Source organism: Tachypleus tridentatus, chromosome 13, assembly GCF_004210375.1.
Source record: "Tachypleus tridentatus isolate NWPU-2018 chromosome 13, ASM421037v1, whole genome shotgun sequence".
NCBI classification, from domain to species: Eukaryota; Metazoa; Arthropoda; class Merostomata; order Xiphosura; family Limulidae; genus Tachypleus; species Tachypleus tridentatus.
In genome coordinates, this window is record NC_134837.1 from 104,032,406 (window position 1) to 104,059,584 (window position 27,179).

At 33.9% G+C, this 27,179-nt stretch overlaps 1 protein-coding gene across 1 annotated transcript in view; it reads left to right on the forward strand.

Moving 5' to 3' along the window:
- The first annotated feature begins 303 nt into the window (after positions 1-303).
- Positions 304-27,179, forward strand: part of LOC143237006 (fat-like cadherin-related tumor suppressor homolog) — a 333,382-nt gene continuing 306,506 nt past the window's right edge. The window contains exon 1 of the mRNA XM_076475799.1: positions 304-620. The gene's annotated coding sequence lies outside the window, so the exon portion shown is untranslated. The remainder of the gene's footprint in view (positions 621-27,179) is intronic.

Sequence of the window (27,179 nt, forward strand, 5' to 3'; positions counted from 1 at the left end):
CATTAGCAAATGGCGTGTTTGATTGTTCTTGGCGATTGAGCAATGTCTATGAAAACATAATTAACTCCAAGTGATCTTTTCCGCTCTCTGTTCCACCTAACGAAATTTAAACCACATTTCATTAAAAAAGGGTGAAGCTGAAAAAATATTAATTTTGAATTTCTACCTCTTGTCTAGAACATTGGAACAGGCCAGAAGCCACCAGCAGTGGATAGTTCTTCATATCATTCCCGTGGTGCAATGCGCTCAGCAGACACCTTTCAATACATTGCTCAAGACTACAGTCAGCGCGTGCCTCGTCACGAGAGCACGTGTAAGGGAAAGATTTGATAAGGGTGTGTAGCGCGATCTTCCCCAGTGTTTCGGAACATATATAAATATACATATGTACAAGCGGATCACAAGTGTTTGTTTATGACACAGACTCAGCGTCAAGTACCTAAACACAGCACTGTTACTTAAGATCTATTAGACTTTTGATGATTCAAACTTTTCCATATGATTTTTCATTAGTTCGTGTGAATGAAATCGAAGGTTTTGACCTTGACGAAATGAGTTTTTATGTAGTCTAAGCCGTCGACCATGACAGGTGTCCTGAAAACTGTGTTGTTGCTGCACTGGTAAGTTACACTTGAGTTACTGCTACTTAAGTTTTCAACAATAGTATGAGAAGAAAGTTGGCATTCTCGTTGACATTCTTGAGAAGTACCATACTAGTGAACTAGTGGGCCTATGGCCCACAATTACAGGGCTGCTGCAGTGTAGGTTTAATTACTGAACTGCTTTTTAGCACTTTCTTACTGATAATTGCTGCTATATTGGAAATTAATTTATTTAACCAAGTTATAAATATTAATTAGTAAGCCTACTTATTTATATGTTCTAATATAAACCAATGCCAAATTTGGGGGCCGCTGTAGAAAATTCCCTGAAAAGTGTTTTCGTCGGTGTAATCAACAGTTAAGGAGAAGTTTCGTGACACAAACACACTGGATCTTATTCTATATATTACGAGGGATTCCAAATATTTCTTTAAGAATCTGGAAACATCTTCAGCTTTTTTTGGGTAATCGAAACAAAATCATATCCAAAGACGTTTCAGTTACCACAGATAATATGACGATTTTTATGCTGCTCCCAGAAATTCTTGTAAAATGTAAGAATGAGTTCCTTAAAAATATTTAAATATAACCCTGATTTTTTTCTCTCTTTTGATTTTAAATTAAAAGACTTATGTTCTTATGTTGTTTTTTTCAAAATCTATCCTTTTTATACAAGCCTGAGCTTATCAGCTCTGTTGAACGTACTTTCTAGTACTTAGGGATAAAAATCTAACTTTTATGTTCAATTATAAGGAAAAATATTGTACTTCAGGATTTGAAGTATTTTCCAACTATGTTTTAAGCAACTAGGTCAACTACGATAACAAGGTATCATTATTATGCTTTGTAAAACTTCCAATAAAACCTCATTAATTGTTTTGTGTTAGTTTTGCGTTGTGGGAAGCTTACTCCTCGTCCCCCTTGGAGACTTTGCAAATGGTGGCTTTCTTATACACTGGAAATCCTTTAGACATCATAAACGGCATTTCCGTAAAGATTAATCAGAGAAATCAAAGCGTATTTTCATAATGTATCCAAATCCAATTATACATTCATGTTAATTCATACACTCTTTCTCCTGCTCTTTCACGAATACATCTCATTAAGAGAATACTTTAAAAGTTTTTAAAAATAATGTCACACTGAAGGGAAATAAATTATTCTTTAGTCATTTACAATAGATTGCAAACAAGCTTCGCTTTATCCACTCTTCAATACAGATGAAGATTTCAGTTGTATTAATAATAGTGCGAAAAATGTATCTCTGAACATGTGAAATAGTCAATTGCTACATAGCTAAGAAGAAAATAATGGGGTTAAAAATTAGGTTTGTTTTTCACTGAATTGTAACTTTATACTTGATAAGGGTGATTGGCTTAGTAACGTGTGGTTATAGGTGGCTAGGATTATATATCCCATTGATTTTGAAAATTTTGTTCGGTAAATTTCACATGCTCTTGTTTTGGGCTGTTGCTATGTCGACTGTTGGTCATAGACAGTGATTGGCTAGTAAAGATTGCGTTCTTCTGAGTTCTTACGCTCTCTAACTTAACTCCTTTACTATGTTTTAGCTCAGGTGTGTCGATCTGGTAAAGTAAACATCGTTGCCAATGTTATAATTTTTCATCTTTGTTCTTTTCTGCCAAGCTTTACTTTTTTATATTTGTATATTTTGCGTATGTTTGTGCTTTCTGTCAAATCCCACTTCCTTGTCATAGTTCTTTCTGCATTCTATTTTCTACAACTTCTATAACGTTAACACGTTTTACTTCGATGTGATATACTGTCTCAAACTGCTAAGGATAGTCAAGATTTGTTGTGATAAAGCAAAAATCTCTGTAATACGTATTTTTAATTATTTCCCTAGATTTTTTCTATGCAAGTTAGACATATCACGATCAAGTGGCCTCACTTTTTATTTTCAGTTAAATAATATAGTTTAAGACCTTCCACGTTATTAACAATGACTAGACCTCAGACAACGCATGTGGACAACACGTAGAAGAATAGAAGATGGTCAATAAGAGTAGGTTGTTACGAACTGGCTACGTCTCAAAATATAAAAAGATTATGGATACTCTTGAAAACCAATTATAAAGTCACAAAGACACTGCTATTAGACAGACTGTCATCACCAACACAAGTAGATGACAACATTATGATGATTTTGGATTACTTCTCTCGCAATGAACATGCTTCAAGACTGAATCAGATGTTCGCAGACGTAAATAAGATACCGTGTTGGTATACAAGCGGCTAGAAGCAACCTTTACACAAAAGAACAATTTATACGACATGTCCTCTGAGGTGCATTTCGCACATAACAAGGTACAAAGCAGATTGTCTGAAATTCATAGTATCAATTCAATGAACTCAATGTGTAGTTGCTCCTCTACAACCCCATCTATTTAAAGTAACAATTCCCCCTAATACTATTCCCATATGTCCAACCGAAGAATAAGCAATTAACTATTTTAAATCCACTTGTCACAGACACAATAAACGTGTTCTTCTAATAGATAAGTTCTGCTTGAATCTGTCGTCAGATATCTGTCGTATATTTACGAAGAGAGAATCTGGAAACATCTCTATTCTTATACAGAAACGTAATGCCTATCGAGAGAGTTTAAATATTGTGCGGGTAGTACAAGTGTTAGTAGATGTACTGATCTCTAACTCCTGCGAAATGGTACCATTAATGCAATACATCATAAGGATCGCATGCAACATAGGTACCAGGCTGCCTTTACTATCCGGGATGACTTTATTCTATACTGAAGTGAAATGTCATGAATTTCAAGGCCAGATCTACCAAATATTCATTTACGAATGTTGGCTAAATGACCAATCAATTGCATTTCGCTCACTTGACTGATTGGTAGATACGTGGTTTACCAAAATTATTAAACGAGCGTTGATTAACGTTACTTTATACCTGTAGTTTTACTTTCTCATTGCTAGGATATTACAAGTTCCAATTATCCTTTAATTGTTTTGTGCAGTGTATTGTGATTCAAAGGATATTAGCGATATTCTAATTACGCTGATATAATTGATGCATCCTAATACATCACTCCTACGTTTGATGCAAAACTATTGCTCAAGCGAATTATGACAGAAAACGTAACAGAATTGTCTTGACATTTTATGCATATATCTATGTATTTATAAACACTACCATTTAGCTTGTTTGTTTCTGAATTTAGTGAGAAGCTACACGAGGGCTATTTGCACCCACTTAGCTAGTTAATTAAATATAATAATACAAAGAAGATTATAATACTCTAGCGTAAGTGTAGAAGTTAAAGAAAACCTATTAAAACTGTAGCGAAGATATTTCCATGCTAAGACATTTCCTCAACAAACGAAAATTGAGAACTGACGGGATTTGAGTCTCTGCTGGGCTATCACATCTTATCTGCTACAAATTTCAGTTTTTAATTTATTGACCACTGATAACGGAATTTGACAAATAATTCTGAGATTTGCTAATCGGCAAGTAAAGTAAGATTTCTGTTCTTAATTTCGCGCAAAGCTACACAAGAGCTATCTGCGCTAGCCGTCCTTAATTTAGCAGTGTAAGACTAAAGGGAAGGAAGCCAGCTAGTCATCACCACCCACCGTCAAATCTTGGGCTACTCTTTTGCCAACTAAAAATGGGAATGACCCTGACAATATAACGCGACCCTCATATAAGGAGTCGAGCGCAATACATTATTTTCGAAGTTGCAACAGGTACTTTCGAAAATAATGTATTGCCTTTAACTCTTTTTTAGCTTAAGGATATCAGAATTACTGTTTGTATTCGGGTCTCTGGCCGCCATATTGGTTTAACTTATTCTTTTCTTTTCCGAAGCTATCTTTTTCACTTGTTCTTTATTATTATTTGAAACGAAGAATAAAACATTTAATCATTTTATTAAGTAGTCACTTCGCATTGTTCGCCGCTTCTCAGCCTTTTAAATACCTTACTCAAGCTGTTAAAAAACCTTTATATTAAAATTGTAACAGACAACACCTTTTCCTCTTCCAACCTTAAACACATAAAGTGTGGGAGTGTTTAACCTAAGGTAAGGTAATATCTCGTATATTACAATTTACAATGACGAAATGTGAGTAAATCATGAGGATTGTAACTACTTAGAAACATAAACATCCTAAGTCATTCCATCTTACAGGGAAAGTTACATATACAAACCAAAACTACATTAAAAGTACCGACCTGTATAAAGATCAGTATAGCTGCTTTACATGATATTTATACACCTAATTGGACTGATGAAAGCTGATAGCTTGAAACTGCAATTTTTAGTTAGACATGTGAGATATCTTGTTCATACTTTTATTATTCTCCATTTTACACAGTGATTAAAGGTCAGAGCAATCAGGCATAATCTACGTTCAACAACGGCACGTGCTCTAACTTCAATCTATCTATGCATCTACACTTAGGAGGTCAGGTCATACATTAGTTGCATTTAAATTGCAAAACTATTAGATTTATTTATATTTAATCGGCGTTAAAATTTTAGAACATAAATATTTATATATCTACACCCATGTACGTGTGAATAAACACTGCAAATATTCAGTTTTTACATAGGAAATATTAGTCATTTTTGTTAATTTGTCGCAAACTTACAAATTTTTTAATTAAAAAATTCTGAAAAAAGTACAAATAATACATTTTTGGCAAGTAAAATTGGGCTAAACAGATAAGTATATAACGTGAAAACGTGAACATGAACTAAACTCTGATATTTACTATGATGTGATATGATATTTACCGTGATGTGAACTGTAAAATTCCAAGGTTCCAACCACGATGATGTTGATCACCTTAAAGACCTTTGACTTGGTCACTTAGGCCATATGTTGCATAAAGTGCAATCAGGTGGAAAATACTTGATACGTTTTGGCTTTTGTCGTGCATAAGACATGATTTACATACACTGCTGGCCAAAATCTTAAGGCCAATGAACATAAAGAGAAAAATATGCATTTTACGTTGTTAGAATCAACCACTTATTTGAATAGAGCTTCGAAATATGAGAATAAGAAAAGGGAATATAAAAATAAAAGAAACATTTTTTACCATTTAATAGGGAAAATGTGAACACTATGAAATTAGCCTAAATAATAGCTGGTCAAAAGTTTAAGACCATACTGAAATGAAGCGTTAATCGGTAAACACGTAACGAAATTTACTCATTTGTGTTAAAGCATTAATGTTGTCAACATCTCCCACTGACATCTCCTATGTTACATTGGGTAAAAACATGGCAAAGGCTGAAAAGTTGACAGAGTTTAAACGTGACAGAATTGTCGAGCTGCAAAAGCAAGGTCTCTCAACGTGTCATCGCTGGTGAGATTGGGCGTAGTAAAACTGCTGTTGAAAATTTCTTAAAAGACCCTGCGGGATACGGAACGAGAATTTCAAGTGATCGGCCCAAGAAAATTTCGCCGGCGTTGAGCAGGAGGATTCGACGGGTTGTCTGGCAAGTCACCAGCCGATCGTCGAACCAGATTAAGGCCCTTACGGACGCAGAATTCAGCTCAAAAACAATAAGACGGCATCTACAAGAGAAAGGCTTTAACAGCCGTAAACGTCTTCAATAGCCACGTCTCTTTCCTCATCACGAAACAGCTCGGTTAAACTTTGTTGAGAAACACCAAACATGGGACGTAGAAAAGTGGAAGAAGGTTTTGTTCTCTAATGAGAAAACAATTAACCTGGATGGTCCAGATGGCTTCCAACGTTAATGGCACGATAAGGATACCCCACCGGAGACATTTTCTACATGACACAGTGGAAGAGGTTCCATCATGATCTAGGGTGCTTTCTCCTTCCACGGAACAATGGAGCTTCAGATTATACAAAGGCGACAAACAGCAGCTGGCTACATTGGCATATTGGAAAGAGCATCCTTATTGACTGAAGACCCTCGCTTGTGTGGAAATGACTGGATCTTTCAGCAAGACAACGCTGCAATCCACAGCGCCTGCAGGACAAAGGACTTTTTCGTGCCGAATAATGTGTTTTCCCGAACTGAACCCCGTTGAAAATGTTTGGGAGTGGATGGCAAGTGGAGTCTATAGAAATGGACGTCAATTCCAAACTGTGCATGATCTTCGAGAAACCATCTTCACCACTTGGAATAACATTCCAGTCATCCTTCTGCAAACGCTTATATCGATCATGCCAAAGCGAATGCTTGCAGTTATTCGCAATGACAGCCGTGCAACTCATTACTGAAACCTCTTGTTGCGCATTTCCTACCCTGTTTAGGACTTCTTTTTGGTATGGTCTTAAACTTTTGACCAGCTAGTATTTAGACTAATTTCATAGTATTCACATTTTCCCTATTAAATGCTACAATGGTTTTTATTTTATTTTTCCTTTTTCTTATTTTGATCTTTCGAAGCTCTACTCAAATAAGTGGTTGAGTGTAACAACCAAAATGCATATTTTTTCTTTATGTTCATTGGTCTTAAGATTTTGGCTAGCAGTGTATTTTCATTTTATTAATAACTAGAACACTTCTTAATTGGAATTATCTACATACGTAATTAGGATTTTAATAAATGGAAGTTAATCTAGTATAAGTACAATTGTTCTTAATTCTCAAAGTCGGTTTAAAACCTCCCACTTTAGATATGTGTTTAAAACTAAGCAGTTTGCAATATAGAGCCTGAGCATATTATATTAAAACGATTTTAGAAATTCACCATGTTTTGTAGTCTCTGCGTCCGACGCTGTTCTATCTCATGACTATATATTAATATTCCTGCAGCATAAGTTTCATTATAAACGGTTCTGTTGTAAGTTACTATGTACAAGGATCACCACCATTCCCTGTAGGCTTTCAATAATTCATCTGATATATGAGGAGGATAGTTCCTAACATTCATTAGAACAGTCTAATGGCACAGGAATCTATAATCTAGTTTCCAGTTAGAGATTCTCATTAATTGTGTTATGTGTTGTTTCGTTCTTTCAAATAGAATATTATGAATATTCTTTACATTTTCCAGCTGCATGAAGTTGCGACGGTTCAACAAGTGGTATAACTTCAAGTCTTATTTGATGAACCTACACCCTGTTGTACGTGTTTCCAGATGGTGGTCTTTTTTTCTTGATTTTGTTATTTGCTCTTCTCTGAGACTTTTGAACGACGTTTGCCACTGACTTTCGTGTTCTTGAATTTTCATTTGTTACAAGACTCTACATTTTGTTTAACAAGGCTAAAATATGACTTGTTGCATTCTCTTTCTGGATGGTCCTGGTGTTACAAAATGATCGAAAACAAAAAAATTTTAGTTTTAACGTCATCTTAATGTCTTGGTGATTATAAATCTCCGATCTGAACGTGTCTTTATAATCTGTATAAATTATTAAATGCTGTTTACTGCTGTCGCTGATTCTCAGTGGCGTATGCAAGTAGCGACAAGAGGGGACTCAGCCCCAAAATTCATGGTCTTATTGGAAGCCCATTGGTAATTTCAGTTTATGCAAAATTACATGGGATATAGGGCCCATAAAAATTATTAGCTCATGGACCAACACAACTTTAAATTTACCACTACTGATTCTTACTATCTCAATAGACATAATGTTTAATGTAACCTAAAAATGAAACATCTTTGTATCAAAGTCACTTGAAGATATGTATGAGAAAAGTTATTTTTGTGAAAATATTTTTATCAGAGAAACAAGAATCTATTGTTTAGAACAAGAAATTATTTTGATGTCTGAAAATTATTTTATGTATACCTCGTAAAGGAAGTATCAAAGGGCAATCTAAGGATAACGACATATACACATGTGTTTTAACTTATCACAAACTTTTACCTTAGAGTAGTCAACTGACACTTTTTGTAAAGCTCAACTGATGTTTTGTGTGGATATGTAATCTTAATTGTGTAACAGTGCTTCAGAGAACGACTGAATTCTCAGTATGACACGTTCTAGATAATTCGATAAGAAAGTCAACAGCGGTATATTAATTATTAATAACGCCTTAACTCTTTTCGTTACCAGCGTTATATAATGTATATATCTCATGTGTAAATAAATCATTTAATGCACTGTCTCAACAAAATTTCATGAGATTATATCACAAGGCGAAGGTCAATGATCTGACCCTACATCGTTTTTAACACTTCGAATCAAAATAGCTCTTTAGCTTATATTTTCTGATCATTCAACGTTTTCCGAAACGAAACTTAACGAACTATCTGTCTCTACCAACGTAGATGGTTTCGTTATTGGACGTTCTAAGCGACATGATAGTCCATGTTTGGAGATTCGTGTATATTTTTAGACGGGTAAGACCGATAAGAGAGGTTAAACTTGTAGCTATCAGTGCTAGAAAGTAACTCTCCCATAAAAGATTAGAAGTTAATAAAGCTTTGCCGAAACTTATTTGTAAACAAGCAACAAAACAACAGATAAGAACAATAAAAACTATTATTTTCTTTCCTATTTAAAGTTATCTCATTTCAGAAGATGAGATAATAAAAATTTATTATTTTTCAACATCAAAAGGAATATGCATACCAGATAACTCTAAACACACCATTCTATATGTAAACCTTTGAACTTTATTAATGCTTATGATAATTATCAATTATTTATACAATTAGGCCAGGTGGTTAAAGCACCAGACTCGTAATCCGAGGGTCGCGGGTTCGAATTCTCTTCACACCAAACATTCTCGCCCTTTCAGCTGTGGGGGTGTTATAATGTGACGGTCAATCCCATTATTCGTTGGTAAAAGAGTAGTCCAAGAGTTGGCGGTGGGTATTGATGACTAGCTGCCTACCCTCTAGTCTTACACTGCTATGGAAGCTAGCTCTTGTGTAACTTTGCGCGAAATTAAAAAAGAAACATTTATACAGTTTAGTAGCTCGAGTTACGACGCCTTTTTTCTTCATAGCTAGAAGTCGCTACATTATGCCAGGGTCCCCTAAAAGTTCTCAACACAAGGCCTCTTACTTAGATATAGAGCACCTTAAGAGTACTGTATGTCATGGATATTTGCTGACACTTTCCTGCAGCTTCAGGTCGGTAACAGAAGGATACAGAACCAATAAAAACACAAGATAAAAGCAATGCTAATATTATCCCAGAATTTACAAATTAAGCACTTTACAACTATAATAAGTGTTGACGATTTTATTAAAAACCAGCACAGAAAGAACGTATCAAATCTTGGACTATTGCTTTCTTCTTGAGGGAAATTGGTGCCCGCACAACTTTCTCATCATTTTTGGACTATTGATTTTTTAGAGGGAATTGCGACCATTTTACTGCTTTTAAAGTGTTTAACTACTGATGTTTCAGAGGTTTTGTAACTACAATTTGCTCATCAAGGTATTAATTATATTCTCGATTCTTAATAGGCTCTTTGACTACAATATGTCTTCCAAGTCTTAGACTAATAAGTCTGGAAGTGCTTTGCGACTAAAGTATGATATTTAGGTTTTAAGCTATTGAGTCTGGAAGTGCTTTGTGACTACAGTATGATATTTAGGTTTTAGACTATTGAGTCTCGAAGGGCTTTGTGACTACAGTATGATATTTAGGTTTTAGACTATTGAGTCTCGAAGGGCTTTGTTACTACAGTTTGTTCCTCCAAGTCTTAAACTGTTGAGTCTTGAGAGGTTTTGTGACTACAGTATGTTCTTTAAGGTTTTGATCATTAAGTCTTGTGAGACTTTGTGAGTACAGTTTTATCCTTTGAGACTTTTGGAATATAGTCTTTTCTTTCAAGTCTTGGGCTTGTGAGGCTTTATGGTTGCAACCTGTTCATTCAAGTCTCAGGATACTGAGTCATATGAGGCTTTTTGATTCCAGTCTCTCTCTCTCATATCTTGGACTATTGAGCCTTATGAAGCCTTGTGTTGGTTCTCTCAAGTCTTTTACTGTTGAGTTTTGAGATGATTTGTGACTACATTCTGTTTCTTAATGTCTTGGACTATTGGATCTTGAGAGGTATTTTGCCTACACTTTGCTCTCTCAAGTATTAAATTGCTAAATATAGAATTCTTTGTTTCAGTCAACACGAGTTAATTCGTCAATACTTTGGATCACAATTTTTATATTAACATTAATGTAAAATTACTAATATTCACTGACTAAAACTGTAATGAACAGAATATAAGGAACTAACTTGCGATCTCTTACCATACGAACGAATTACTCTGCATCAGTTACCAGATGAGAGACAGACGTTATCAGAAAAGGATTTTATGTAAGATGATTTTTTTGGCATCGTAATATTTCATTTACCTTAGTTTTGTGAGTCATCAAAGCAAGATAAATTATGATACAGTAAAGTTTAGTGTGTTTTTTGGTACTTTTAGGACACGAGTACTAGCCAACCAGTGGTACTGTATCTAAAACAATATGGCTGTAAAGAATAACAAAAATTTTGTTTAGTAGTCATGCACTAATTATATATAACAGTACCAGTAGTCATGTACTAATTACATATAATAATACCAGTAATCATGTACTAATTATATATAATAATACCAGTAGTCATGTACTAATTATGTATAGAAATATCAGTGATCATGCAGTAATTATGTATAATAATACCAGGAGTCATACACTAATAACATATAATATTACCAGTAGTTGTGTACTAATAATATATATAATATAATAATACCAGTAGTCATGTCGTAATTATATATAATAATACCAGTAGTCATGTCTAATTATATATAATAATACCAGCTGTCATTACTAATTACATATAATAATACCAGCTGTCATGTGCTAATTACATATAATACCAGCTGTCATGTACTAATGGCATATAATAACGCCAGTAGTCATGCACTAATTATATATAATACCAGTTGTCATGTACTAATTATAGATATATAATAATACCAGTAGTCATGTCATAATTATATATAATAATACTAGTAGTAATGTACTAATTATATATAATACCAGTTGTCATGTACTAATTATATAAAGTAATACCAATAGTCATGTACTAATTATATACAAATATATATATATATAATATAATATTATATATATAATAATACCAGTTGTCATGTGATAATTATATATAATAATACCAGTAGTCATGTCGTAATTATATATATAATATACCAGTTGTCATGATAATATATATAATAATACCAGCAGTCATGCACTATTTATGTATGATAATAATAATATTAATAGTATCTTACTAGTTTTACCAACAAATCTGTTTCTTTGTGGTTGCTGTTCAACAGAAGCAGCAGCTTGGAGACCGACATGTTTTGTTGGAGATTTTGAAGATCTAAATAATTTGTTTCTTACTTGCAGTTCTTATAAATGATAGAATTAAACCTCAAAATAAACTGAAAATATAGTATACAGTCTAACTCTCCAGTTAACATTAATATTCAATTTATCGTGACTGCTTTAGTTTAACAACAACTGCAATACAAGTAAAGCATTATACTTTTCCTTAAAATCTATAGGACAGGTCAGAAAACACTGGCCGACACATTTGAGTATATCAGCTTTTGAGATGAGAATACCTATGGGGCATGGAAATAAAGCTGAATATGTTAGTGATGTGTGTTTAGTGTACTTCAAAGTCATAATGCATCTAAACGCGTTAGATAAATGTAGTGAAAATAATTTATGCTGCTCTTACACATTTGTTAACTTCACTTTATAACTGACCAAGCGGGCTGTGCATTTGTTATTTTTTAATGTTTTTATTATTGTCTTATTGATTCTTTGATTTTACACAGTCATTACCAACTAAAATTGATTCTAGAATAGATCATAAGTAATCCACAAGTGCTGCATATTAATAATTACGTATTCTTAAACACACGTTTTGAGTAATTTACTCAAGACACGTGATTTTAGATTTTATGAATAAGATATATCTTTACTTCTAATATCCCATTCGGAATCTTCAACATTAAACTTGAACATTCGTGAGTGTTGGTGTAATTATTGTATAATATGCACATAGTTCTAGTAGGTAAATACGTACACGTGAATTAATGTGTTTATTTAAGTTCTAATGCGTCTTACATTATTATATTTGTTGAATTAATTTATTTATTATCTATCCTCGTACGGTATGAGAAGCCATGAAATGTGAAATGCAATTATTAATAGCAGCTTCGTTACAGAAAGAGAGAAAAAAAATGTTTCGAATTAATAATCTACTCATCATCTGTTGTCATCGTGTGTTACGGTGGTTTTAAAAATCTACTAAAACTCTCCTTACTTGATCAGAAGTTATTACTATTATCTTTAGTTTGACAATGTACGATAAGAATAATGTTTATCGATAGATTAACTTGGAAAGGAATCTCGAGACTTGATAGCAGACAACGTGAAATCAGCTCTGGCTGTCGTACTTTTGTTGTTTTTTTATTCACTGGATGTTGTAGTTTGTTTAGTAATAGCGACTATTTGCACTCTCTTCATCGTGTATTTTATCGATGAAAGCTCGTAAACTCACCACTGACACACCGAGGAACTTTTTGTTCACGGGTTTAACTTGTGTATTTAATTTCTGTATTTTACAATGGAATTTATAATGTTATCGTATTTTCGTATTAATATGGCATGTGCGCAAATTTTCATAACCTGTTTTCCTATAATTGTCTAATCCAGAGTGGGTAATGCCAACCTTAATAGGGTTGAAATGTCAAACTGGTTAGTTTTGGTACATTACCAGCACCAAAATGTACAGTAATATTACTCTGTAACAACAAAAACCTGAACCATTCCTATACAATCGAGGATTGAATATTTTATCAAACTTAATCAATATAGAGACTACTGACAGTTGAAATGATAATTAAAACAAAACTTTCACTTCTACGTTTCCATTGATTTTTTAAGTCTTTCAGTTTTCCACATTGTATCAACTTCATTAAAATTTGCCAACTGTTAAGAAAATAGCATTAAGACTTCTATGAGAATCTAATTAAATATTTCAACGAGTTGATTGAAATCTATATGATACTTTTCTTTTGTAAAGCTGCACAACATGCATGCATCTTATTCATATATCACATTAATATACTCAGAAGGAGAATAGTTACAACTTTCAATATACTTAATTGTAAGAGCCAACAACTAGCAAATTAGTTATTTTTAGATAATACAAATTACTGTTTGATCAAGGAATCATGTTGTTATAATACTTATATGTAGAGAAACTTATCTCTATCATTTAGATGGTGAGGAATGAAATTGGTTAAAAACTGTTATATGAAATAGCAATCTATTTTGAACTGAAATCGTACTGTGAAAGTGTTATATTTTATTTAAGAACATATATTAAATTCGTATGTGTGTGTGAAAGTGACTACCCATTTTAACAATAATATCAAAGCTATACGTATTCAAAATCCTTTAATGCCGTGAGAAAATCAGGATGGTACCTTAACAGCCGTAAACATAAATATGTATTGTAATTTTGCACAGATAATTTCGTATATTAATTGTAATGTGTCTTGAAATTCGGAGGTGTGAATTCTGTTAGTATTACAATTTCAAATACCGTGAAACGGAGTTAAATAGTAATTTAACTTTCAAAGTTACATAAATGTCAATATGTATCTAATTTATGACATTTGCCAATAAGATTAATACACACAGTTTATATATTTTATTTTATATATACATACATATTATATATCTATATACAAAAGTATTAAAAACTTACAAACAATATTGAGTCTTCTATCTGGTCCGGAACATTTTTTTGATATCTTATCGAGTATTAACGATGATCGAATTAACTTTCAGTTGATGTAGATAATATTCACTTAACTGGGAGCTAGTTAACTTTGCATTCTTCTTTCTTCGCTCGACACACGTCGAGTTTTTTCGACCGATTAAGTTATGTAATATTTTCGTAAAAATATTTATGTCCAATGCGAATCTGTTGAAGTTAAATGGCTTGTAATGTTCGCAATTTATGAACATTCCTGGTCAAATATCTGTAGTTTCCCGATTAATAAGCGTTAATAACAGTTACAGCTTCCGAGGTTTATAGTTTACCAGCTATAGCAAACCAGTAGCGTATGCTGTCTTTTGGTGCGTCGCGTTGGTTATATTTATAGGCGAGAGGACAGTTTCTAGAATTTTTAGCCAGCTCAACAATACTGAAGATACACTAATGTTCACATACACACATATATCAATTGTTGATTCTCAAACTCGAGAATTTTCTACAACTTTAGTGACTAGGCAGATATTTCATAATTTAGATTTAGCAGTATAAGTTATGCGCATTTAGAAATATAAATTTAACTTATACAAACACTGATATCAAATAGATATATAATAGTGAATCCGTCATACCTTCCTCCTTAAAGAATTAAAATTGGCGTTAGACAATTGTTAACTGAGATATTATATATATATATATATTAGTGAAAATTAATAAATTTTGATAACGTTAAGTAAAAAAATCACAAGGGAGGACTGCGTTAAAAATAGCAAATTCAAACCTCTGACTGATGATATTAGTTTGTTATAAGTTAAAAAACAACTCGAAACAAAAATAAATTAAATAAAAAATGCTGCACTTATTGAAAAGACCCCAGTGTACAGACTATAGTGTGGGATTATAAAATGTATCCTAGGTTTTGGAGGTGATTGTAGAAGTAGAACCCACACTGCGGTGGTGATACACCGCCTGTCAATCTCAAACTCCATTCCTTATTTTCTTATTTCAATTAATTTTTCTTCTTTGCTTTGAAGAGCACTCACTTTCGTACAACTGTCTGCAGGCAGTGAAGGGTGATATAGACGTGGAAGTTTGTGGGCTTGAGCACCCACATCTCGCTCTCCTAATTGCTATTTCTATATCTATTGCTACTCTTTTAGTTCTTATGTGAGACTGGCGAATGGAGGTTAAGACTGATAGATGGTGTATCTCACCGCATTGTGGGTCCTACTTTCTCATTCACCTCCAAAACTTAGGGTACATTTTATAATTCCACATTATAGTTTGTATCCTGGGATCTTTTCAATTATTGGAGCCTTTTGTTGTATAATTTATTTTTGTTTCGGGTTGTTTTTTAAGTTATATATATATGCATTGTAAACAATAAATTAAATATAATACGTTATCGAATAATTATGTAACGTACCTACTATCATGTATATATCAATATCGATGTTTTTTAGTTAAATATATATATATTTAAAAACGTATGTTGCTTATACTGTCAAATGTATATTACGAAATTCGTCCAAGATAAATTATATTACATAACGATTACAAAACTTCAATAACCATCACAGTTTATAATACAACCAAAACAAATAACCTTATGACCATAAAATTATATACTATATGAAACTGCACCAGCACAGATGTTACCAACCCCTTGACATGAATTATCTTCAAATTATATTCTTATAATGATAAACTCCAATTTTTGCCTTTCATTTGGTTCGGCCCGGCATGGCCATGTGGGTTAAGGGGTGCGACTCGTAATCTGAGGATCGCGGGTTCGTATCCCTGTCGCACCAAATATGCTCGCCCTTTCAGCCGTGGGGGCGTTATAATATGACGGTCAATCCAACTATTCGTTGGTAAAATAGTAGCCCAAGAGTTGGCGGTAGGTGGTGATGACTAGCTGCCTTCACTCTAGTCTTACACTGCTAAATTAAGTACGGCTAGCGCAGACAGCCCTCGTGTTGCTTTCCGCGAAATTCAAAAACAAACAAACAATTCATTTGGTTCAGAAACGTCAACGGTCCCTGATCAGTGTAAATGACAATAGGCTGTCGTGATGTAAATACACACAAAATGATTTAAAACTAACAAGAAAGCTAATTTTTCCCACAGTAGAGTAAGTCTTTCTGTGATCATTAATTTTTTTAGAAAAGTAACAAGCAGGATGTTCCATATCTTTGTCCTCTGGTTGTAATAGAATAGCACCAACATCACATTCTCTGGTATCAACAGCTAATACAAAAGTCCTGTCTAAGTCAGGTGCTATTAATCCAGTGTTAAGTGCACAGTAAATATTTTACCTTTTCAAAAGTAGATTTACTTGTTTAATACCACTTTAACTTTTGATTTTTTTCTTCAATAGGTTTGTTAACGGTACAGTTATGTCAGCAAAATTTTCAGAAAACTTCGTGTTATAACCAGTCATTCCCAATAATCTCCGCAAACGTTTCCACAATATAATCAACTTTGGCATGAATGTCAGAATTAGTGAGTTTGTATTCATCTCCAGTATTTTCAAATTTACTCATGTTAAAGCGACTGTCACCAGTATCAGATGAATACTTAATGGCTAAAATATTTTCGGATACATCTCGGATGTGATAGAGTTTACTGTATTGACGTGACAGAGATGGGTAGCCTTTCGACAATCAGGTGTTTTTATGACATGGCCCTTATCATTAACATTCTGAACAACCTCATAGGGACCATGATACCTAACTTTAAGTGGATGTTTCATAGTGGGATTGACCGTGTAATCAAGATGGAATTTACGTTCTTCAACCTAGCAGTCATAAATGTTTTTTCATTTTAGCTTGGGATAACTTCAAACTTTTCTCGAGCCAATTCACAAGCACCCATAGTCTGGACCAAAACATCAAAAAGTAATCCAATAAGTGCATTTCTTTCAGGTCACCTGCTAATCATTGTTTCTTCAGCAACTTCAAAGGATATGTACTGAATGGCTAAACCCTAAAAACTTCTGAACCGACTCACGAACAGCAAATTATAATAAATTAGTTCCTTCAACCCACATCTTCTCGTTGTTGAATTAGTGAGTCCGAATCATATATATGAAAGTAGAGTGGAATCTTTCAAAAACACCTTGTAATTCTGAATGGTTCGCACTAGATTTGATCTGTTTAGCTCTGAGCGGATAAACAACTTTTTGGAAAAAACCCAGAACATAAAATTTGATCTCTGATCAAAATGAATAACTTTGTGCAAGCGAACAAAAGTAAAGAAAATAATCAAAGCCTTAGGTCCAACACAGTCCACACTGAGTGGTTATTCGAAAGTTGGAGTAGGTTTCAAAGGAGCAACAAAAGTTTTTGGTTACGTTTCCCAACCAAATGACAGGTATAACATATTTTATAAAACTGAGAACATATTACCTAATTTGTGGTCAAATGAAATATCTCATAATTTTTTCACATCTAATTTTAACACCTAACTGACTTCCCGTGGAGAGTTTATAGATAAATATCAATATTGAATTATGATATGCTTTGCGAACAATGATTTGTGATCAAGTAAACTACTTCCAAGTCCTTTAAAGCTAGCACACCTGGTAGTTTTCATCATAAACACACCATGTTTGAAAAATAACCATTTGGAACTTCTTATACTTCATCTTTATGGAAAGTATATTTAAATAGTGAAGAGACACAAGGATCCTTTCCTTACTCAGCAATCAGTTTACTTTTAACAAACGGAACTTTGCCAGGTGAACTAGATCACTTACGTCCAACATTGCCACTCACTTAGGAGTCACCAGTAGGACAGTTATCCATATTCGTTGGTAAAATAGTATCCCAAGAGTTGGCGGTGGGTGGTGATGACTAACTACCTTCCTTATAGTCTTACACTGCTCAATTAGGGACTGCTAGCGCAGATAGCCTTCGTTTAGCTTTACGTGAAATTTAAAAACAAACCAAACCAAACCAAACTCAACGCTTTTTGGAGGAAGAGGCCCAGTGCACCGGACCCATCAGGGTATTACACATAATTACCCAAATACCAACACAGAGAAAAGCGAAAAACGCTTTTTGGGTAATATTGTTACATCTATTTCTTTTACAGTTTCATCTTTTGCAATTTTATGGAATTCAGGTGATATAACTCCCATTATTATTTCTATTTCTTGTTAAATGTTTATTGTGCGAACATACTTTTGTTTTTAGTTTGTAGCTATAATTACCCACCACACGTTTGACACAACTTATTTTTAAGCTTGTTTAACATTACTGATCTTATACAACAGAGGAACCAATATATAATAATTAATCCCACGCTTAGTGAATTGTTTATTGAAACAGCTCCAACGCATTAAATTTATATTTTCATTAGAACAGAAACATAAGTGGTAAGAAATCAGGGTGTAAGAGTTAAGCGATAAATAAAATGACGTTAATTGTTAACATAATAATATAAGAATACAGCCACGTTAATAAGCCCTTGAAATCATTACTCTTCAGTAAACATGCTAAATCCTAAAAAGAAAACAAAACAAATATCGCCTTACAGTTATATTATATCCAGTATCAATGTAACTTGTGTTTTTCATGTAAATATATAAATAACACTGATATAAAAAATATAAGGACAACTTGCTGTTTAAACGAATAAGTTTGTTTGTTTCATTGAAATTAATAACAAAGCTACTCAATGGACTGTCTGTGCTCTGTCCACCACATGTATCGAAACCCGATTTTTAGCGGCGTGAAGCCACTGGGAGGCTAAAGAATCAGTGTCGACAGCATTTGACGCAGTAATGTAAATCAATATTAAGTTCTGGTCAAAAAATATATTATAACAATAACAATATATATATATATATATATATATATATATCTATTAATCAGCACAGTTTATGAGATATAATATTATGTTGGAAACTATATTACTTACACTGATCAGAATTCATCGTTTCATCTTACTTGTAAACGTTGCTTACAAATGTAAAGAACGTATTTGGCTAATTAAAGTATATATTCAACCAAAGTTTTATTTTATCGAATATTCAAGTATTTGTTTCAGAAAGTCGCGCTTCAGTAAATCTTAAAAAAAACAAAATACCTTTGTTTTTGAAACACTGATTTTGTCTGTATTACTTTGTACTAACAAACATATTAGATAGCTTTATTGATATTTCAAGATAACGTTCAGAAAAACCAGGAGACATTTAAGTGCTTTCATTATGTTAACGACAATTTTCGCACTTACGACGTTAAAATCGAGGTTCGATAGCCACAGTGGACACAGTCCAGATAACCCATAATGTAGCTTCGTATGAAGTAAGCATCATCAACAACGTACGCTGAGGATATTTACTTTGGTCTTTTCTATTCACTGGTTTGGTTCTGAAGTCACAAAATAAGGTCAAGTGAGTAAAATACTATTCTAAAGTAACTAACGGACAATAACTGTTGGTATGGACAAGTGGTTCTCTTTCTTCTTGGGTTCTTAAAGTATACATCTTTAACTAAAACAAGTTAACCTGAAAGCGTATTTCAGGCTGAGTCATACCAGTTCTCAAACAGGTACCAGCGATAGTATCTCGAGTTAATTTTTTCTTTTTATCAAGCCAACTGGAAATGCTGGATGCGAGATAGTAATTAGCAGCCTTGGATTGTGAATTCAGGCATTTATGGTTGGCGGACGGCCCTGTTCATTAAATGCATTCATTTTTCGCTAGTTTATCAATTTAAAGGTAGGGAGAGGTGTGCGAAGATAGCTTTTTTGCGTGAATATTCTAAAATACAAATAAACACATGTACCCGCATATGAAACTATGTAATAACGGTTTGTTTCACGATGTGTATTTTCCTTTTGCTTTCCCAATTTTAACATTGATTAGGTACTTTGTTATTTGTTGTTTTTAATTTTGCACAAAGCTACACGAGGGCTATCTGCGCTAGCCGTCCCTAATTTAGCAGCGTAAGACTAGAGGGAGGGCAGCTAGTCATCACCACCCACTGCCAACTCTTGGACTACTCTTTTATCAACGAATGGTGGGATTGACAGTCATATTTTAACGTCCCCACGGCTGTAAGAGAAAGCATGTTTGATGTGATGGGGATTCGAACCCACGACCCTCGGGTTACAAGTCAAGTGTCTTAATCACCAGGCCACGCCAGGCCTTGATGAGGCGTTTTTACACATTTGTGTGTTTCGTACTTTCAAAAGAGAAAAAAATCAAAGTAAAATATGTGTTTCGAAATGTTAAACCTTTTTTTTTCTTCTACAATAAATCTAATTAAAATAAACTAAATTTAACACAAGTATGTAATTCTTTCAAACGAGTTCTCCTTAAGGGAAGACAACACGTTTTTCTATTTCCTTTCTGAAATTTTGTGCTTCACTGATTGCAGTGATCGCTTCATTTAATTATGGGAATCGTCCACTGCATGCGGATGCAGGTTATTCTTTTAAAAAACAAAACAAACGAAATTCTAAAACAAACAAAACAAAAAACTTTGCATTCTTCTTTCTTCGCTGGTCACACGTCCAGTTTTTCGACCGATGAAGTTATGTAATATTTTCGTAAAAATATTAATATCCAATTAGAATTTGTTGAAGTAAAATGGCCTGTAATGTTCGGAATTTATAAACATTTCTGGTGAAATAACTGTAGTTTTACGATTAATAAACGTTAGTGACAGTTATAGCTTTCGAGGTTTATAGTTTACCAACTATAGCAAACCAGTGGCGTGTACTGTCTCTTGGTGCATCGCTTTGGTTATATTTATAGGCGAGAGGACAGTTTCTAGAATTTTTAGCCTACTCAACAATACTGAAGATATATGTTGTTGATTCTTATACTCAAGAATCTACTACAACTTTAGTGAATAAGTGGGAAAATCGCAATATGACTCTGATAATTAAGTACTTATAAATTTACCTTAAACAAATATTGAGTTTATAATAGGTATATATATTAGCAACTCCGTCACAATTAATTTTGATAATTGATGCACAAACACACTGTGACGTAATCCGATGAACCAATTAACACATTAATTGTTTTTTAAATACCATATTGGTTTTAAGATATGGTTGGAAATCTGATGAACCTGTCCCTGTGTTACTACGCAGAGAATAAAGTTAAGTATAAGAAAACAAAGAACGATTTTCATATCAATAAACCAATTAGTTAGCGAACTATATTTTTATTTTTCGTATTTTTGAAAAATCAATTATTATCATTTTCGAAAAGCGTTCGAATAGAGAAAAACAAAGCTACTATTATGTGCAGAGAATTGATTAAACTTAGATATCTATGTTCATTTTTTTACGACCGATGTACGAAATATATTGGTTAACAGTAGTTTGTTTGATCAGTTTAGACTCGAAGTTGAAAAGGAAAGAAACATTTAGTTTTTTGAATAAACTTGGAAATTTATATTTCCAGACTAACTCTATACAAATCTTATTTGTTGCGAGTTTTCTAAAGAATTCTTCATTGCAAATAAGCCTAAACAAGTACAACGACAATAATGAAGGATATTATGTAACTTATGCATAATATTGTTAAACATATAACATAATTTATTAATCCACGTAATACTATATAAAGATTTAAACAACTGGTTGAAACACGAACTATATGCTATTTACAAATTTAACACCTGATGCAAACAAGAACATTATATAAAGTCTAACAACCTGAAATTACTATTTTAATTACGGAAATGCAGTCGGAAAGGATAAATATTAGAGTTTTACTTTCTTCAAAACTCAATGTAATTAACGACGATTTTTATCGAAGCAATAACGACTAGTGTCAGGCTTTAAAATTTGGGATGGAATGAATGCTCTGTACTAAAATCAATATTTCGATAAATCCCTTTTGCAACTGGAAATAGAATCGTGAAAGGCTGAAACTGTTTCTTTTTTCCTTTTTTATTTCTCCTCGTACAACTAGATACAAATCCATGTTTTATTATTTAAATGCAATAGCCTTTTATACAATCATCTTGTGTAGCAACTTTGGTTTTGATTTGTGTCATCAGCAAAGCTTTATCGCTCAAGTGCCAATAAATATAAATGTGCTTCTGAAAATGCGTTGCAAGCTGCACATTAAGCCTTTAAACAGCTTTCTTACTGGATTATTTCACAGTTACTCAGCGGTAACATTGTGGGATTATACGCTGAAAATTAGGGTTCGTTGTCCATGGTGGGCACAGTGAAAATATCTAATTGTTTAATCATTTACCTTAGATTAAAACAAACAGTATACCGAGTGAGAAGTTACAACCACACTAAGTGAAAGTATGTTTAAATATACATACTTTATGAGAAAAAATATAAGCTATCCCCAAATGATGCTTTTAAAACATAATCTATAACAAGCCATTTAAGGGTATTTTCAACTTGAAAGGCACCTTATACTCTCATTGGTTCAATAGCAGGATAAACAACCATAACTTTTATTATGTTCGTCCCTAATTTCAAATTAGTAACCAGAAAGAGGGCAACCAATCAGCAGAATACTCCACCTACTGTTAACTGAGTCTTATCTGTATAACATTTTCCAGAGCAGAAAGTTTAGAGAATGATCAAAAGCATCGTCGCACGAGCTTTGGACATCTCGGTATGCTGGCCGGTACGATAACTACTTGGCTATCTCAATTAATACTTTGATCATTTCATTCATTCTGCCCATTTATTTTGCTTCTTTCACACTATCACTAATCACACACCAAACCGTTAGTTGTGAACTTTGGATACTTAGCCTTTCTTGGTGCAAACTGGAAAAACATTCTTTTTTTTTTTTATTATTTAGCAAAAATATAACATCTTAGGCTATTTATTTCGATAATTCGTGTTTTATGTTTTAACACTTGAATATTAAACATAATTAGCTTTGATATATTATACTGTAAACGCCTACAAAAAGCCTATTTAATAGGCTATTGTAACAGCAAAGTGTTTTCCAGTAGATCAAAGACAAGTTTACGGAATTACAACAGTAAAATTAGGAGTTCGATTCTCTGGGTGGCCAAAACGCTTATAGTCTATCGTGTATCCTTTCCCTAAAAACCACAAAGCTTATAGAGTGCAGCGTTTTACTAAAACTGCTTTACTGTTATTACATCTTATTGGTAGTTTAAAACCAGGTTTCGCATTTTCTGCGTCCTGTGCACTTCATGCTGAGGAAGACGTCTTCTTTACTATTGAATGCTGGAAAAGACATCGGCACGGATATATATATCTCATCAAACATACAAGCGCAAAGTAAATTCCATGTTGTCATTCAATCGCTTCACTAGTGCGTTCATTCGGAAGTCTCTCATTTTATTACCGATTTTTAGACCAATGCTTAGCGTGCCAGGGCTGTGGATCTTATAAAGCGTGGTTAGCGACTCGTTGTCGTAAAAATGTGCTTTGTTTCCCCATTTTGGGGTCGTGGGTTCTTTTTAAGAGTGATAGTCTAATTCTCCTATTTGGTTAGATAAAGTTTGTCAAGTAGTAGTTGTTGATAATTAAAGACGGCTGGGCTCCTGTAGCTCCTATGTAACTTTGCGTGAAATTTGGAAATAATGTTACTGATTTTTTTTGTTTACGTACAAATACCACTTAGTACGCTAATCTTTGATTGATTCACACTCCATTTAGGTTGGGCTTCTACTGGAACGCTAACTTGTAAAGCAATTTGGATAACGCCATCTTTTGTCACAGTCAAAGTAAAGTATGAGGTACCTTTGATGACGAGAAATACACTTGAAATAAGAATGCATCTCAGAACGGCTGGTATGGGTATTAACACTGTTATTGATAAGGAGAGAACAACGTTACGATCTTCCAAGGTCATCTTCAGGTTAAGAAAGAAGATGACCTAGGAAGATCGTAACGTTGTTCTCTCCTTATCAATAAAAGTGTTAACACCCATACCAGTCATTCTGAGATACAAAGTATATGTCAGTTAGAAACAGCGGGTACTCGAATCGTGACACTTTACGAAAAAATAAGTTGAAGTCATGCATGAAGAAAAGAGAGTTAAGTAATTTTTATAGAGTGTTTCTAATATGCTTTCAGGAGAAACTGTTATTAACCAATAATCAGTACAATAGTTCATGATAGTTGAGGACCTCTCACTCTAGCTCCACAAGTGCCACTAACGAGTCTTGCAGTTTAACTATAAAAATAACGTGTACTTTTTTAAAGTAAAAAATATTGTGGTAATAGATAGAATTGTGATTTCTATGGTTTAGTAAAAATATGCGAAAAAATGCTGTTATAATAATAAGAGAATTGTTTTCGTCACATGAAAACAAAAAGCTTTTGTACAAATTCAAATGGAAGTCTCTGGGTACGTAGCTGATAGCAAGAAGCCTATAGTAAAACACACTACATGGCGAAAATATGTGGACACCCCTTCTAATTAGTGAGTTCGACTATTTCAGCCACACCTATTGCTAACAGGTGCATAAAATCAAGCATACAGCCAAGCAATCTCCATAGACAAACATTGGCAGTAAAATGGGTCGTACTGAAGAGCTCAGTGACTTTCAACGTGGCATTATCATAGAATGCCACCTTTTCAACAAGTCAGTTCGTCAAACTCTGCCTTGCTAGATCTGCCCCGGTCAACTGTAAGTGTTGTTATTGTGAAGTGAAAAAGTCTAGGAGCAACAACAGCTCAACCACGAAGCGATAGGACACACAAGCTCACAGAACGGGACTGCCGAGTGCTGAAGAGCATAAAGATCGTCTGTTTATAGCTGCAACACTCACTACCAAGTTCCAAACTGCCTCTGGAAGCAACGTCAGCACAAGAACTGTTCTTCGGGAGCTTCATGAAATGGGTTTCCTTGGCTGAGCAGCCGCACACAAGCTTCAGATCACCATGAGCAATGCCAAATTTCAGCTGGAGTGGTGTAAAGAACACCGCCATTGGATTCTGGAGCAGTGGAAACGTGTTCTCTGGAGTGATAAATCACACTTTACTATCTGGTAGTCTGACGGACGAATCTGGGTTTGGCGGATGCCACGAGAACGCTACCTGCCTGAATGCATAGTGCCAATTGTAAAGTTTTGTGGAGGAGAAATAATGATCTGGGTCTGTTTATTGTGGTTTGGTCTAGGCTCTTTAGTTCAAGTGAAAGGAAATTTTAATGCTACAGCATACAATAACATTCTAAAGAATTGTGTGCTTCCAGCTTTGTGGCAACAGTTTTGGGAAGACCCTTTTTTGTTTCAGCATGACAATGCTCTGTGCACAAAACGAGGTCCATAAAGACATGGTTTTCCAAGATTGGTGTGGAAGAACTTGACTGGTCTCACAGAGCTCTGACATAAACCCCATCGAATATCTTTGGGATGAATTGGAACGCCATCTGTGAGTCAAGCTTTGTCGCCCGATATCAGTGCCCGACCTCACTAATGCTCTTGTGGCTGAATGGGAGCGAATCCCGACAGCCATGTTCCAAAATCTAGCGAAAAGCCTTCCCAGAAGAGTGGAGGCTGTTATAGCAGCAAACGGGGGACCAACTCTATTACTAATACCCATGGGTTCAACAAGCACATATGGGTGTGGTGGTTGGGTGTCCACATACTTTTGGCCATGAGATGTAGATAAAAGTAAGAAGTTGGTCGAAAAGGAAGTTAATAGTTCCCTGCCTCACATTTGAAAAACTTACAATACCGCGAAGTTGTCGAGAGGCAGTAATCAGTCAACTGTCTCACAGTAGGAGAAGGCGCGATCCTAAGAAATTTGCATGGATGTAGAAAGTTCCCCTCTGTTTCCCAGATTATAAAACTATTTATACTTTTACATGTTAAATTTCTTGATTTAGAAGCTATAAGACCTTTAATTGCTCTGTCACATTCAACGAGAACTCCTGATGTTATTACACCTAGTTAACAGCTACTAAAAGTTCCTAGCAAAATTAGATCCACTACTGAAATTACTAAAATATATTTGGTATTATTGTCTTTCTTCCCCACAACTACCAGAAACATTTAATTTTGGTGGAATCTTACAATGTACGGGGGTTTATTTCAATGTACACGTGTAACTATGTCTGTGTTTGTGTATAACGACAAGTTTAAGACCAATAGTATATGACTACCATTTTAGGTATACGGATTGTAAAGCATTAATTAATAACTGCAAGGTTATTAAGATAATCCTCCTAGTACTGTTTAAATATAACCAATTAGGAAACTTAACAAAGCTGTGTATTGTTTAAGTATCATTGTTAAGTTAATGAATAAACCATAAAGATAAACATAATCCACAAAAGAAGAGAATTTTCAGTTAATGTTTCTCCATTAAACATTGGTTTTTACAATTCATATAAAAATTGTTCTCCACAATTTTATCTTACGTCAATATGTTTACGTATGATAGTTCTCTCTGGAATACACTATACGTAAAGCTGGATGGATGACATTTTAATGGATCAGACTGTTGACATTTTTAGAGTTCATTATAAATTACTTTATAACAGACATAATAATGAATTTTTTGGTTAGCCACGTTTAAGCTCCAGTGCAACATTTGATGTCCGTAACAATGGCTATATGAAGTACTATATATTAGGTTAAAAATATTTCTTTTGATCTTATTAATATATCATAAATAATGTGTGTTTTCTGGACACAGCTTCTTTAATGTTGACGCCACGCCCTCTGTTATTCATGTATTGTGAGTGAGTGGTCATTAAGGGCTGGGACGTATGTAGTTCGCCTAAAAGCCTTCTAGCTCAGCTTTTTATTTTACTCCATTTCGCTGAGCTCGGCTTATTTACAACTTACAAACTAGAAATCTTTAGACGTAGGGTATATCCATTTTGATACACGTGTTCTTACAAAGTAAAGTTTGTTT